Source organism: Aythya ferina, assembly GCF_964211825.1.
Source record: "Aythya ferina genome assembly, chromosome: 4".
Lineage (NCBI taxonomy): Eukaryota > Metazoa > Chordata > Aves > Anseriformes > Anatidae > Aythya > Aythya ferina.
In genome coordinates, this window is record NC_140300.1 from 21,872,153 (window position 1) to 21,889,264 (window position 17,112).

General features: G+C 34.6%; 1 long non-coding RNA gene across 1 annotated transcript; it reads left to right on the forward strand.

Moving 5' to 3' along the window:
• The first annotated feature begins 5,827 nt into the window (after positions 1 to 5,827).
• Positions 5,828 to 12,437, forward strand: LOC311435866. The gene is made up of 3 exons (XR_014692461.1): positions 5,828 to 5,948; positions 6,326 to 6,460; positions 11,559 to 12,437. It is a non-coding gene; the product is annotated as an uncharacterized lncRNA (long non-coding RNA).
• Positions 12,438 to 17,112: the final 4,675 nt, after the last annotated feature.

Sequence of the window (17,112 nt, forward strand, 5' to 3'; positions counted from 1 at the left end):
GTCCATGAACCTCAATTATTGTCATGTGTGAACTACGTTAATATGCTGCTCACTCTCCAATTAAGGTTATTAAGAATGTGTTAAGTAAGACACATTGACTACTGTGGTCCTTCATTAGATAACTACCTCCAGTTCAAAATTGGACTTCACTGATACCATGTTTATGCCAGTTTTCAATCATTAAAACGGCACTGCCATCTAAGACAGTAATTTCTTTTGCATGTAGTTCTTCCCTTGTAAGAGGTTTTAGGAACAGTTTATAATGGAAAGCAATTAAATCCTTAAACTGTAAAGAAATTCTTAAACTGTGTGTAAATAGATTACATATTTGGAGGAAAAAAAATAATAATTGATATTTGGGTTATTTTTTCACTTCTAATCTAGAGAAATAAATAAGATTGAAGGTGCTTGAGTGAGTCCAGAGAAGGGTGATGAAACTGGTCAGGGGTCTGGAGAACAAGTCTTACAAGGAGCAGCTGAGGGAGCTGAGGTTGTTCAGCCTTGAGAAAAGGAGGCTCAGGGGTGACCTTATTGCACTCTACAGGTACCTTAAAGGAGGTTGTAGCGAGGTGGGGCTTGGTCTATTCTCCCACGTGCCTGGTGACATGACGAGGGGGAATGGGCTAAAGTTGCACCAGGGGAGGTTTAGGTTGGATATTAGGAAGTGCTTATTTACTGAAAGGGTTGTTAGGAATTGGAATGGGCTGCCCAGGAATTGGAATGGGCTGCCCAGGGAAGTGGTTGAGTCACCATCCCTGGAGGTCTTTAAGAGACGTTTAGATGTACAGCTTAGTGATATGGTTCAGTGGAGGACTTGTTAGTGTTAGGTCAGAGGTTGGACTAGGTGAACTTGGAGGTCTTGTCCAACCTAGGTGATTCTGTGTGATTTTGTGTGAATTATAATAAGCACAGAACCACAGAATTGAAGGGGTTGGAAGGGACCTCAAAAGATCATCAGGTCCAATCTCCCTGCCAAAGCAGGTTCCTCAGAGCAGGCTGCCCAGGTAGGTGTCCAGATGAACCTTGAATATTTCCAGAGAAGGAGACTCCACAATCTCCCTGGGCAACCTTTTCCAATGCTCCTTCACCCTCACTGTGAAGAAGTTCTTTCACATGTTGGTATGGAACTTCCTGTGCTCTGTCTTGTCGTTATTACCCCTTGTTCTTGTTCTGTCCCCACAAACCACTGAAAAGAGGTTGGCCAAATCCCTCTGTCTTCCACACCTCAGGTATTTATACACATTGATGAGATTCCCTCTCGGCCTTCTTTTCTCCAGACTGTACAAACCCAGGTCTCTTAGCCTTTTTTTCATAGGGAAGATGCTCCAGGCCCTGCATCATCTTTGTGGCCCTCTGCTGGACTGTTTCCAGGAGATCCCTGTCTGTTTTGTACCAGGGAGCCCAGGACTGGACACAGTACTCCAGGTGAGGCCTGACCAGGGCAGAGTAGAGGGGGAGGATCACCTCCCTTGACCTGCTGGCCACGCTCCTTTTAATGCACGCCAGGATCCCATTAGCCCTCTTGGCCGCAAGGGCACAGTACTGGCTCATGGTCAACCTGTCGTCCAGCAGGACCCCCAGGTCCTTATCCTCAGAGCTCCTCTCCAGCAGATCATCCCCCAGCCTGTACTGATACTTCGGGTTGTTGCTTCCCAGGTGCAGGACTCTACACTTGTTCTTATTAAATCGCATTTGGTTTCTTCCTGCCCATCTCTCTAGCCGGCCCAGGTCTCGCTGAATGGCAGCACAGCCTTCTGGTGTGTCAGCCACTCCTCCCAGCTTTGTGTCATTGGTGTACTTGCTGAGGGCAGACACTATTCCCTCATCAAGGTCATCAATGAATATCTTGAACAAGACCAGACCCAGCATCGACCCCTGGGGAACACTGCTAGTCACAGGTCTCCAGTCAGACTCTGCACCACCGATTGCCACCCTCTGAGCTCAGCCAGTCAGCCAGTTCTCAACCCACCTTACAGTCCAGTCCTCTACCCAACACTTTCTCAGCTTTGCTATCAGGATGTCATGGGAGACAGTATCGAAAGCCTTGCTGAAGTCAAGGTAGATGACATCCACTGTTCTCCTCCCATCTACCCAGCTGGTGATGCCATCATAGAAGGCAATGAGGTTCGACGAGCACGGCTTCCCCTTGGTGAACAAACTGTTCCAACACCTCTCCAGGGACAGAGGTAAGACTGACAGGCCTGTAGTTTCCCAGATCCTCCTTCTTGCCCTTCTTGAAGACCGAAGTGACATTGGCTATCCTCCAGTCTTCAGGCACCTCACCTGTTCACCAGGACCTTTCAAAGATGATAGCAGTTCAGCGATAACCTCTGTCAGCTACCTTAGCACTCGCGGATGCAACCCATCAGGACCCATGGATCTGTGTGCATTGAGCCCACTCAGACGCTCCCGAACCACTCTCTCATCAACCAGGGAGGAGCCCTCCATTTTCTAGACCCTTTGTCCTCCTACCAGGGGTCAGGAGTCCCAGGGGGGAGTCATTGAAGCAAAGACTGAATCAAATAAAGCATTCAGTATCTCCATCTTCTCGACATCTCCCATTACCAGGACACCTCCCTCATTCAGCAAGGGACCCACATTATCCCTAGTCTTCCTTTTACTGTTTACATACTTAAAAAAAAAATAAAATCTTATCTTTTATCTCTTTTGCAAGCCTCATCTCTAGGTGGGCTTTTGACTTCCTTGTTGTGTCCCTGCAAGCCCTGACAACACTTCTATACTCCTCCCAAGGGGACAGGCCCTTTTTCCACATTTCTGTACTGGGTCTGGCTGGAATGTTAACTTTCCCTGCAGCAGCCCATACAGTGCCGTACTCTGCACTTGTAGCTGGAACAGCAGTGTTATCACACCAGTGTTGTGTCTACTGCTGAGCAGTGCTGGCACAGCATCAGGCCTCTCTCTAACCCTCCTAGGGGGTGGGCAAAAAGTGAGAAGAGAAACATCACCAGGGCAGCTGACCTAAACCAACCAAAGGGACATTCCATACAATATGATGTCACACTCAGCAATAAAAGGTGGAAACAGGAAGAAAAGGGGAGGGGTGGGCTCTCGTTGTGAAAACGTTGGTCCTCCTCCTGAACACCGGCTACGTGCGTTGAGGCCTTGCTTCAAGGACGTGGTCAATCATTGCTCATTTGTGGGAGGTAGAGAGTAATTTCCTTCCTCTGCACTTCCACATAGCCTTCATTTGTTGTATTTGTTTGTTTTCCTCCTTTTTTTTTTTTTTTCCCCTTTCCCCCTCCCTTTTCCCCTTTCCCTTTTTATTTCCCTTTAGTTAAATTGTTTAGTTCATAATATTCTTTCTTTAATTATTATTATTATTTCCCTTTAATTAAATTATCCTTATCTCAACCCATGAGTTGTTCTTTGCTTTACTTCTCCCCCTCCTCATCTAAGGAGGGGGAGTGAGAGAGTAAAACATCAGAGTAAGGTTATGATTTTTAGTAAAAAATAAAAATGAAATTCAGCATTTATGGAAAAAGTTTTTGTAAAGCCTATGTAAAGAAAGTTTTTCTAAAAATACGTCCCAATTATAAGCTTATTTATTAATAAAACTGTAAACTGTAAAACTGTAAACTGTATTGTACAAATGGATTCTGACTTCACAGCAAACATATCTCTTAACAGTGAATTTTTTTCTCTAACATTTCATTTTTTTTTTTTACCTAATCTGATGAAGTTTTGAATTAACAGTTGTTAATCTTAGTGACAGGAGTCCAGTCAACTTCTCTTTTATTGTAAATGGACAATGTGACCGTAGCCAAAGTGACAGTAGCCAAAGATCCTTGACCTGTGATTCTTTTAATTTTAATTGCTTTGGTCAACATTACAATAACAGCTCAACAAGCATGATATAATCTACAATAATTATTAATGTAAAAAAATAAAACGTGTTATGAGTAACTATAACATAAGAAAAATTTATACACAACAAACCTCAGTTCATGAGAAGATAGGAGTAAAATACACAAATCATTCTGAGGTATTTGTCTTATGTTTATGACATTTTCAATAATTTTCAGGGATTTTATGTGATCATCTGTTGATGACATATCCCGAAGAGAACAGTATTTACTACTTTTGGGGCTAAAAAATATCGAAAACACAGTATTTAAATGTTAGCTGCAAATTCATTTATTAATTAAAACTAAATACAGTTTGTAAGCATCCATTGACTTAAAGGATGTATTAGAGTATTAGATGGAGTATTAGAGTATTAAAAAAAAGGAGTATTAGAGTATTAGATGTACTGTGGCTGGTCTGTTATATTTCCCATTTTTAGTAAAATGACTGAAGGTACTCCACAAGAAAGTTTAATACGAGATATCAGCAAGCCTATTTTAATAATTCATTTCAACTTTAATTCTTTGAGAGTTTTGCTGCTTTACCTCTTTATCATATGAAAATGTTGATTAAGATATATAATGGTAATTAGACAGATTATATGCTTTTGTTTGCAAATGAAGCTAAAGGAAAATAATATAAAATAAAAATTATTATTTGAGAAATCAAAACGTGTGGAATTTCAACCTGATGATCAAGCCAGTATTCGTTGAGCTCACCATACTTACAAAATTAAAGTAATTTTTCATGCAACAGTCTAAAAGATATGCCTTATTTAGAAAAATGTATAAGTTGCTCCCACACAGCTTAGCTAAATGCTGACATTGAAATGTCTGTTCTTATGCTATTTTCCTTTTTCCTTTGGTAGGTATTCTGTATGCTATTCTGCTGTTCAGATGGAAAATTACATCTGTTCAAATGGAAAAGTCATAAATAGATGTGTTAAAACAGTCTATCAAGAGGATTTGCTTTGTAGAACAGCAACACTTTTCTAACAGCTTTCAGTGTTATATAGTGCCTTCTTAATACTATTTATAGCAAGTGGAATCTTATAGAACTTTCTAACTTGAATTTGCATATCCACTTTTAAGTTTTAAATAAAGCTTTCATTATATACAATACTACTTACATTATATATACCATTATATACAAGACATCTACAATCTCTTGTCAGTGCTAAGCAGTAAAACGATTGTTCTTTACAAATTTGGAGAACTTATGTGTTTCAAAACTGAACAAATGACAGAATTCTATACAATCAGGTAAACAGAATGAGTATGTTTTTTCATCATTAGCACCTGGAATGTGTTTGATGAGGAGTTCATTGACAGGTTAAAAACTGCAGTGATAACCGTAGAATGCCACAAGATGTCAGTTTTATATACTCTCCCATCCACATCTGGAACAGCACAAAAAATAATAATAAAAAATATATTGCTTGATTTAAAGTATTGACTTCTAAGCTTTATAGAGCAAGGCAAAATTCTAAGAATGAAAGTTTAATGTTAAGGTTAAGGTTAAGGTTAGTACTCTTTTAGGTGTCCAGGTGAGAAAGTAATACAGTCACTGCAGTAATGTAGGGGAAAAAAAATACATTTGTCAGATCTCTTCTCTTCTGGATAATCATTTTTAAAGCTTTAAGGATTAACAGGCTCCCTTAAGATTTTCTGAAATACTTGTATTCCTAATACAGCTAGAGATATAGGAAAAAAATGAAACCCTGAGAGGTGGGTTATACTTCATATTTATCAAAGTCACCTTTTACTACCTCAGAGTCCTCTATAATTATATCCCATGTGTAATGTGTGTATTGTATTTTCTCACAGAATTCAGAAAAGGAACTTTTTTTTTTTTTTTTTTTTTTTTTTTTTTTTTTTTTTTTTTCTCCTTGAGAATTTGGGATTTTTTATTTTATTTTTATTATTTCTATCTCTTCTGATTTGATTTTAACACTTCAGCAGAAGATTTTGAAATTATCAAACCGTTCTGCATGCAGAAAAAAGTGGATACTTTTACTTCTTGGAACTTCAGATCAAACTGCATCATTTGTGTGTTAAGCCCCTACAAGTTTAAAAATCAATAAGGTAGGTAAAAAGTGACTAGGTCACAAAACTCATACCTTCGTCTTACAAATGAGCAAATGTGCATGTAACTCTAGATTTAGTGCAGTAACAATCAATATCAAATGAATATGATTGATATTATCTTAAATTTAGCTAAAAATAATTTAAGTGTACTGGAATCACTTTGTTGTATTAGTTAAATGATTAGGTTTTGTGTAGTAAAAATTGACAAACATTTATTCTATAACAAGGAAAGTGTCTAAATCTACCCAGTTTACCTGAAATACTAGTTATAAAAACATTGCTACATTCAACCCAAGAGTTATTGCTAAACTAAAACTTTTTCTTTATTCTCTACACACAATAAAAATGTCCTCTTCCACAAATTTTCTTTCTAGGCAATAAGAATCCTCCAAATGTATAAAAGGGGTACATGAAAGGATTTCCATTTCCAGAAAAGGAGAACATCTTAAAATGTAGAAGACTGATGGTGAATTAAGAATGAGTATAAAGACGTGTGACAAAGACGGAAGGTAAGAGATGAGATAAAAATAGGTTTAGTGGTCTTGAAAAGAAACACATATTTAGAAGATACCAAAGGATGTGAGACAGTATACAAGGCATATATTTCTCTGGTAATTTTTTTGTCTTTCTGAAATCACCTTGACTTGAAGGTAAACTTCAATGGAAGATATTTTATGTCTTCTTGCTTCTCCACTTTTTAGCTCTGGATCAGTGTTTCTCTTGTGCTGTGAGTCAGACTTTCAATATTACTCCTGATGATGATAATGATGATGATGATGATTAGTGTCTTAATATTATACAATTTTGGGGGGGAGGGAGTAACACCCACCATAAAGTGTTTTTAAAAATACAGTTTGTTTTCTGATCTGCAGTACTTGGGCCACAGTGATGTAAATTCATTTTGTTTTATTAAAACTGCAGCTTTTCTTTCTTTCTTAGGCCACAGATTTTATGCCCTCTAGTGACTGACCACTTGGTTTAATATTTCAGAAAGTTACAAAGAGAGTGGACTGTGTACTGCTGTTGGTAGATCTTACATATCAACACAACAGTTTTTTTTGACTCTGATGTATATTGTGAATGTTTTTTCAGCATTTTTTTCTCCACTGATTTACTTGATTCTAAAATTATCTGAACCTACTTCTCCCAGTAATACTTAGTATAATACTAGAAAACATACTTTGATAAAACTATGAAAAAAGAAACAATGATGTACACTGTGTATTTTAAATTTCAAATTAAAGTCATTTCTTCTTCAAAGGTTGAGAGAACTGGCATATGCTTATTGTCATGCTAAAAAACTCTTCAGACTATGAAAGCACACTGCAGCTACCATATGGTAGCAAACATACTGTAACTGAATATAAAAGCTGATAATTCTCTCTGCCCTCCATTTTTTTTTTCCAGATGAACACTGGTGCAATACACATGACTAGTACATTAAGAATTTCTCTCTTCTGTCAAGAGGTTATCCGACACCTTCAGATAACTGAAAATGATAGCTGAAATAATCTAAAAAAATTGTAGAGGGGTGGTGAATTTTTAAAATGTAAAGTTTCTTTGTGATTTTTCAAGAGTTAACAGGTTTTTTGTTTGTTTGTTTTGTGTTTGTTGTTGTTGTTGTTTTTTTCAGGGGAGGGGAGTGGGAATGGGGTTGCACATTTAGTCAGAATCATCAAAACACCACATTGCTTACCTTCCTTCTTGTCCATCCTCCTTCTGATAATTACTTAAGAGAGTTAAATTAAAACTTGGCTTTTTCAAAGGTTGGGGAGGTAAACTCAGCCTGTAATTTGTATAAAATTTGCCAGAGAACTGTAAGTTTTAAAAGTAAAGTCAGTGTTAACTTCTGTGAAGCATAATGTGACAGATGTTCTTATGATGCTAGAGATGTAACAAACTAGCTGTAAGTAATTTGAATAACTGGTGAAACAAGTTATATTTGACAACACCAAGACAAAATGAACTAGAAGAAGGGTATAGTGTGACCCCTGCAGCTAAGTAGGAAGGAAGATGGCACATTCTACTGTTCTTTTATCCTACTTGAATCCCTAAATATATATTAAAGAACTGTATATTTGTATATAAAGAAGCTTTGTTTGATTTTCTAATTATTTTATCTTGAAGAAAAACCTTGAATCATTGAAAGTCTAATAATTTATAGAGCAAAAGTAACAATTTTCAATTTTTAAACCTATTCTTATAGTTTATTCAGAACTGTATAGTTTATTCTAAGTATAGAATAGTTAGAATAAACAGCATAGTAAATATTTATTTATATAAATCTATAAATATAAATATTTATATAAATATAATTATTTAAGAATAAATAGTTAGAATATAGTTTATTCCAAGTATAGATGAAAACTAATATGGTATCTTACTAGTGTTTGGTTCTGAATGAAATGTTGGAACAGCTTAAGTTGGAGCAATTTGTTGCCATGCCTATGCTGGAAGTTGTACTCTGCTTATGGAGCAGCACTGCTAAGCATAGTAATTTGTTAAACTTCTTTAATGAACTTAACCAGAGCTTGTCTGACAGAACTTCTAGATATGTAAAATCATGTGCATTCAGTACTGTGGTATTTCAGAACAGAAATATTTTTCATGTAACTTTTAATGGCTCATACGTGTATTTCTACTGTACTTCATAGTACAGTACTTCATCTGTTTATACAGACATTAGAAATTGAAGTATCCATATCTTTCTGAAGCCCTTTTTATTCTGTGATACAAAGACAGAAATAACTCTACTCACCCTTTTTTATTAAAGATGAGAAATCAAAACAAGTTTTCTTGAAGATCTGTGAAGTAGATAGATTTCTGACACAGTAGGCAGGAACAAAGAATGTTTTAAGCAAAACAGCTTTGTGAGTTGCTCAAGGCATCAGAAGGAAGATGACAGCAGAATCAGGTATTGTGGAGAGACAATGTGTATTATTTTTTAAGTAAAACTAAAAAAAAAAAAACAGCAACAACAAAACACAGAAATAACACTATGACGAAAACCATGAATAAATAAATTAAAGAAGGAAAAATGCAACTAACAAGTCAATGCCTGCTGCCAAATCACTGTAGTGATAGCTGCTATTGATTGTATTTGGGCTTTGATCCTTGCCCATTTTAGGGCTTTGATCCTTGCCCATTTAGGACTTTGGAAGTAAGCTTTATTTCATATCCCAGTAGAATGTTTAAATGATAAGAAAAACAAACAAGCCAACAACAACAGCAACAGCAACAACAAAAACAACAACAACAACAACAAAAAACCAACAATCCCCACATCAAGAATCCCCATTATTGAGTTATTAATTATTTCCAAAGCTTAAGCATAACATTCATCTTCAAAATTTTGTACAATTAATTTTTAGCATTTTATTAAGGAATATATTTCTTATATATATATATAAAGTTTCAGAATCTACATTTTTTTAAAAAAGTATGTTAGTTTTCTTTATCTGTTATCTCCAGCATACCTACTAGTAAATAACATGAGTGACCATACATGAATAATTGCAGGAAAAAAAAAAAAAAGGAAAAACAACAACAACAACAAAATATCTACCATTTGTACAGTATGCAAAAAACATGCATCTGAAGTTTCCCATCCTCTGGGGAATTTATTCTTTAACTGAGTTACTGATTTTTGACTGGATACCATGAATCACATTTTTATTCCCATGACATGACAATAGTCTCTATTTATCCTGATTTCAAGAGCTCTTTATTAAAACCTTGCAGCATCAGTATAGTAACTTGACTGTATTGTAATAAGCATAATTATTGTATATAAAGTCATAAAGGCCTTTACTGGTTAATAAAATACTTTCCTTTCAAAATCTCTCAGAAGATATGAGCTATCTTATTCACAGATGTAAAAACATTAAGACAGACTGACACTAAAAAAAAAAAAACACAAAACACACACACACACAAAAAAACAAAAACAAAAACAAAAACTCTAGAAAATCTTTTCTAACAGAGGAAGGAAGGGAATCTGTTCATACAGTGTATCAATTTGCATTAAATCTTTTCCATCCACAGGAATAAAGAACTCTAAAGGACCTCTTGGTTAGTGTCCTCTCCTGCTAATCAATGGCATTCAAATAATGTAATTATATGTACTAGCGTACATATAATTAACACCATCTTAAATTTTCAGCCTTCACCCTAACTAATTTACCTTCTCTCACCTAATATTTAAGTAGAATATTGGTCACTGCAGTGCCTGTCATCATTAGGATTTCCACTTGCAATTTGCTGTCTATCAGATGCCATATGTTATTGCAAGTTTTTAGCCTTCAGGTTGCAGTCTCCAGTACATTCTAATAATTCAGAGAGATGTGTTGCAAAACTCAACAAGTATGCTTTTATGGAAGTGTAACATGGAAAAAGAAATGATGATAACTATTACTGGGAGCAAGGATTACATTAATTTTGTATGATTCCTTCTTCTTCTACTGCTTGTCTATGGAGGTGCAAAAATGAAGTATGGAGTGATGAAAATTTGCTTATTCAGAAATTTTCAGGCAACCCCCCTGATAGTTTCTGTGTAATGATATACACAGCTCTCAAGTAATTATATTTTCCTTTTGTCATAAAACATTTTTGATAGTCTGTTTTGTTGTTTGAGCAACAAAATCTTGAGCATTTTTCACCTCCCTCTCAATCTTTCATGTAAAAGAAAAACAAAACAAAAACAAAAATGTGGACCTCTAGCAGAGGTACCAATTATGTTTTAATGAATCAGTCCTAGGAATCCTAGATTTAAATCCAAACACTCACGGCCTATATACCATCTCTCAAATACAAGATGTATAAAACAATTAATTGCGATTGTTAATGCTGTTTCAATTCCATTTAGAGTTACTTACCATCCTTCAAATGAACATTACCTATTTTTCTAGTAGTTAATACAACTAGGTGACTTAGGTTTATTATTGTTATAATAAGCAAACACTAAGTTTACTTTATTAATAAATAAGACAGAAAAAATGAGAGAAAAAAAAATCATAGCAAAAGTTAAATTTTTATGTTTGCAGCTACTTGTGAAAAACCTGTAAAAGAGCTCCTCTGAATGCCATCCCCACATTCTCATTAGTTTTACTTATTTTTATCCCTTAGTGAATATACTTTCCAAATGAAATCTTCCCTAGAATATTTCCACATCATTGAAATTCTTGAGGGAAGGATGAAACGTTCCATTCCCTGAAGAGATCAGCATTTGGTAGTCCAACTCCCTAACCAAAATTGATTCTTTGAAGTTTCCCACTCATAAGTCCACTCAGGTTTTAGAACACTAGTTCCAAAGTTATCTCAATATTGCTTCCAGAAGTAACAACAAAGTACTGAAAAAAAGTAGGAAATAAAATTAAAAAAAAAAAAAAAAATTCATTGATATCTACTTTTTTTCTGGTGTGTCTGACCTTGAGAGAAAGAAATTCCATCTTGTGCTTATAAGGGCATAATATATAAATTGCTCTTTTATAACTAGAAAATTCTCCATGTTATTAAAATGAAGAAAGAAGAATAACAAATAAACATACAGCATAAAACTTATATGTTGCTCAGGTTAATTGCTCACATTCTCTACTCTTACTGTCTAAGGATATATGATGGCCCCCTTAAGCAGAGCATCTGGCCTAAGCAGATGGCCATTGTGATGGATGTGTCTGGTCACTCTGGCGGTATCCTGGATTCAGGAGAGACCAATACGCTATCATCAAGACCAATGCACTGTCATCATTCCCCCTCCACCCTGCCTCCAGGACTGTCCAAATTTGGGAGAAACTGACATCTGTATGCAAATATGAACATAAACAATCATCTTACCCTCTAAGTAACCCAAGAGCCCTTTGAACTCTCCTGAGATGACAGCGGACTACATGCCAGGACCTCCCCTTGGCAGGGATGTCTCCCAAGGTTCTGCAGATTGAGTACCCTTATTGCTACAGATTGTAAACAGATTGAGAAAGTTAACAGCATGGTAACAAGTTTTACTGGTGCTTTGTGATTACATTCGATAGTCTTAGCTAAGGAGGATTCATAAAGGATTCGCATAATGCATATAATCCTTTAGACATAAATCATTGACCAAGTCTGAGACTAGGAGTGGATTCAGCTTCACCTAGGCTGTTTAATTCTTCAGTTCAAGGAGAAATAGAAAGCAAGGGGTCCACTCTGAACCTCATGACTCAATGGAAGGGTTTCCTAAATGTAACGTCACCTAACCTGGTTCTTTATACAGTCTCTGTGTAGCATATAATGTCTTTCATTTAGTGCCTTTGAGTAGTATGTAGTGTCTTTTATAAAGCGTGCAAGTAAGTATATCTTCCAGTTATAATCAGGTGCACATTGACAACATTGAATCCTTGTTAAGTCACATAAGCTTTGTTATCAATAAATCATATTGCTGCTTCTCTCTTCTGAATGAAGTGCACATCATTTTCCACTTGTGACATGATGTTAAATGCTGTCTTTATAGGTGCAACAGTAAGATCCAGAAAGTCATTTTTATATATATATATACATATACACATTACGTGTAGCAATCATACACTCTGATGTTCCAACATAGAATCATAATCTGTTTAAACAAACAAATAAATAAATTAATATCCAACTCTAGAAAAGTAAATAAATAAACCACACATTCTGTGAGGATTCCTTTACACATCAAAAAATAAATGTATTAGTCTATCTGCCACTAAAAGCGCAACTCTGATGCAAATCAGTGACATAAATTAAGATCTTTTTTTTTTCACCTCCCATTTTATTAACTACAAATATTAACCTATCCTAAGAAATATGCACTAGCAGTCTTCCAAATGTTGCAGTCTTTCTATTAATTTTTACGTAATTTCTAACACATTAACTCTAGGACATATGAGCTACAGTATTTATTATTTACAATAACAACAACAATAATAATAAAAAATTATATATCTTGTTTTGACAAATACTTGAACCTTTACTAATACTTTCAGGTAGAACAGAGAATAAAAAATGAAACATTGACATATGAAAGTCTAATTTATAGAAAAACCTTGTGAAGATCGAATTTGTTGCTGTACAGATCCAACATTTTTTTCTTATGCAGAAAACTATTCATTTTAAAATAACATTTAATATTTAACATTTTTTAAAAATGGCAGTGCTACAGCTTAACTAACATTGAAGCTTAAATTCATTGAAATAGAAATAATAGTTTTAATTCTTACTAAGGAAGAGATCTCTTTTGATGGGGAACATCTTAATCCTTTTTGAGCAAAAGATTTCCAGTACAGTGAAACTAACTTTGATAGGGAAAACTTTAAACATCTAAAGAGCCATGAAGATATATCTCATTTAGTGTTCTAAATAAATACAAATGCAATTTAGCTACAACATTTTTAAAACAAAAGAAAAATGCTGTCTTTTTTTGTCGTGCTTACTGATTGCTTGCAGAATGTTGGAAGGCATCCAGACATGAATGTTTTAAAAACAACTAAGCAACACTAAATGCACTTCAGATGTGGAAGCCTCTAAAGAGAAATAGTCCAACATGTCATTAGTCTATATTTGGAAATTGACAATTTTACTAGCGAATTATGCACCCTGGAGTATGTAATATACAAGCAGAACACATGGAAAGATGAAAAAAACTGTAGAAGTGAATCACATTCTAAAATCTATAAATAAATAAATAAATAAAAGTTAAAGAAGGGCATTATTTTCGAAAAGGGGAGAATTTTACCTTACCAATTTGAACTCCGGTAGTTACTTTGCCCAAAATACTAAAATATTTCAAGACAATACATGTACATAGAATCTGAATCACTCATAAGAAATATATAACAACTAGGTAAATACTCCAAAATCTCAATGCAGTCTTGATGTTTTCTGACAGATTATGCTTAGGCTGGCATACTCGAGGAGTTGTATATTTAAATACAGAGTCACTATAAAAATGTATACTCTTCCTGGGCTTTTTTTGTAGTAGTTATTACTAATTTACCTCACAATTTCAAAATTTTTAATTTCTACTACACCTTTTAATGTGCATTTTCACTTCTAATTTAAAGATCCATCCTAATTTTAAGTGCCCAGTGTAAAAAGTATAGGATGTCATTTTCCAGAACAGCAGCGAACATTAAGAAGACACATTAGGTATTCAAAGCAGAGCTACAGCTGAAAATATTTGGATCCAGGACTCAAAAAAAGCATTTATAGAATGAGGAATGTGTGCTAATAGTTCTTTTCAAAAATTTTATTTAAAGATAGACCTATTAAATTATTTTAATGACTAAAACAGGGTACAGATCAAAAGGTCACAGTCATGTTTATAAAGAACAAAACCAAATCAAACATAAAGAGATTTCATGAACACACGTTCACATAAATGACCAAGTCACATTCAGTGATCAGTAACCCTGTAAACTTTCAGTTCATTGAATGAAGCTTTATTGATTTTAAGTGTATGAGTCATCTGTAAATCTATTTCTGTGTAATACTGACTCAGAATGAGTAGCTAACATCTACTCCTAATCTATGCATAAGTGAGATCAGAAAAAGGAAGATTTTTCTTTTAAATTTTGTAAATTTCCAAATTTGTTAAACATTCTTGCTTAACATTCTTGCATGCATGAAAAGAAATCAATGTCAATTGGATTAGAAAGGAGAAACTAACATGAAATGTTACTGTAGAGGTCTTGCCATTTATTCTGGATTAATATTATTCATATTGAAAATTTACAAAATTCTTGTAGAGTGTACTGAATAAATAAAAAAATAAAAAAAAATAAAAAAATAAAAAAATATATTAGTCCTGTTTTTAATTGAAGCTGATAATGAAAACATGCTACCAATGTTTTAAAAATTGACTTTCAGGTTTTGATTAAGATTTTAAGATTACTCTGTCCATAGTTTCCAAATGTACCTTCAATGTTATGAATATTAAAAACCTACTTAGAAAACAAGTAAAGAGTTAATATTGTGACCTCTTAACTGCAGAAAAAGGGGTATTTTGTCTTCAACAAAATCCCAGTTATTGGAAATATTATGACCTTCAGTGTTTACAGTCTTAAACCAATGTAAACTTACTAGAAACTCTACCGTGAATGATGATTAAATAATTTTTATGAGTGGAATATAAAGATAAAAAGAGCTAAACATGCTTACTAAACCTTTTAAGAAATGTTGTGTTTATAAATTTAAAATCACTCTCCTGGAAAAAGCTGAAAAAAAACACAGGTACAGTAGGCTCTCAAAACACTATGTAGTATACCTTTTGTCAAGCTCTGTCAATAAATGTGTTAGCAATTGCTTTTTTGTATATTTGCAGGTGATGGGTTAACTATCAGATTCTATTTGTTGTATCTTTTATTTTTCACCTTACTCGTGAAAAATAACTTAGAACAATCACAAAGGTTACATCAAGATAATTTTATTTTTTATTCAGCAATTTAGTACTATTAAATATCGTCTATAACTGAGTACTATGTAATAAATGCTACTTAAAAAACTAATAACAATCTGAAAGAGAATGCAGCAGTTTTTACTTTTGTTTGTTTCTGTTATTTTTTTCCCTCTATCCTGTATATGGTCTATCACACAGAAGCTTACATTAGATTTCAGGAGAGTGCTCCATCAATATGCTTTAGAGGTCTCTAGGACAGTGACTCTTGAGCAGTCAGTGAATGAAAAGCAGATGCATTTACAGAAGTGGGTCACAAAGTTTCTATGCTTCTTGAAGAAGAATATATTGTATGCTTCATACCAAAATTATGTTATTTTGGTGTTCAGAAATGTAGTTGAAAATTTTAATTGGCTTTTGTTTACCTTTATATTACAATAGCTATCTAGGTACTATTGTATGCATTTCTGTAGTGGTGGAAAGAAACATAGGCATATCACTGTAAAGATGTTAAGGGTATACCACTTCTGGTTTGTTGTTGTTAGGTTTGGTGGTGGTGGTGGTGGTAGTATTTCTGTTTCCTTAAACGTTACATGTAATGAGCATATACAACACAGGATTCTATCACCTGATGCAGGAAATTATTGCTCTGTGTTATGTTTTCAGCTGAAACAGAGTTAATTTTTTATGTAGAGGATCACACAATGCTGTGTTTTGTATTTTTGATAAAAATAGTGATGATAACAAATCTGCTTTTAGTTATTGCAGAGCAGTGCTAACACAAAGCCAAGGACTTTTTTACTTCTGGTGCTGCCCTGCCAATGAGGAGGCTGGTGGTACACCAGAAGCTGGGAGGGGACACAGCCAGGACAGCTCACCCAAATGGACCAAAGATAATCCATACCATGTCTTATCATGCTCAGTAATAAAAGCTGAGACAAAGGAAGAAGAGGGAGAAAATGTTTGGAGTGATGGTGTTTGTCTTCTCAAGAAACTGTTATGTATGTTGAGCCCTGCTCTGCTAGAAGTGGATGAATATCTGCCTGCTGATGGGAAGTAGCAAATTCCTTGTTTTTTATTTAGTTGTATGGGTGGCTTTTGCTTTACCTGATAAATTTTATTTATTTCTACCCATGAGTTCTTGCACTTTTACCATTCTGATTTTTCTCCCCCATCCCACCTGGGCAGAGTGAGCAAGCACTTAGCTGCCAGACGGGGTTAAATGACAACATTCTGAAACATTTCATTATAGCTTGAGTAGCCTAGATTATCTTCTAGCAAAAATTGCCCTAAAAAGCTAATTAAAATATTCACTCTTATGCTTCATGTCTATATTTAAAGTCAGTTGGAATTTCAGATAACTGAATAAGCCTGTTCTCTGTGCATTTCCAAAGCAAACTAGTTATCTTTGACAACCATGAATGAAAATATGCTTAGCTGTATAGATCTAAGATGTGAGAGATGAGAATTTCTTTTGAGTCATCCTGTAATATTGTTGGCACATATGTGTAATTTTTGAAATCTAAATACAATTAAGGCATTTATGAAATGGTGAAAGGGCTTTCTAAAAAGATTTCTTTGGTGCTGGTTTTTCCCCCACTAAAAATACATTACAGTGGAGAAGAGGAAGTATATCTTTTGAAACCACTTGGGAAAACAAGTGCTGCATGCTAATATCATAAAGGTAGACATTGCTGTATCACAGAATATATCATTCAGTGATCACAAACAGAATATAATTCATTTACTTTAGTTTAAATATTGTCA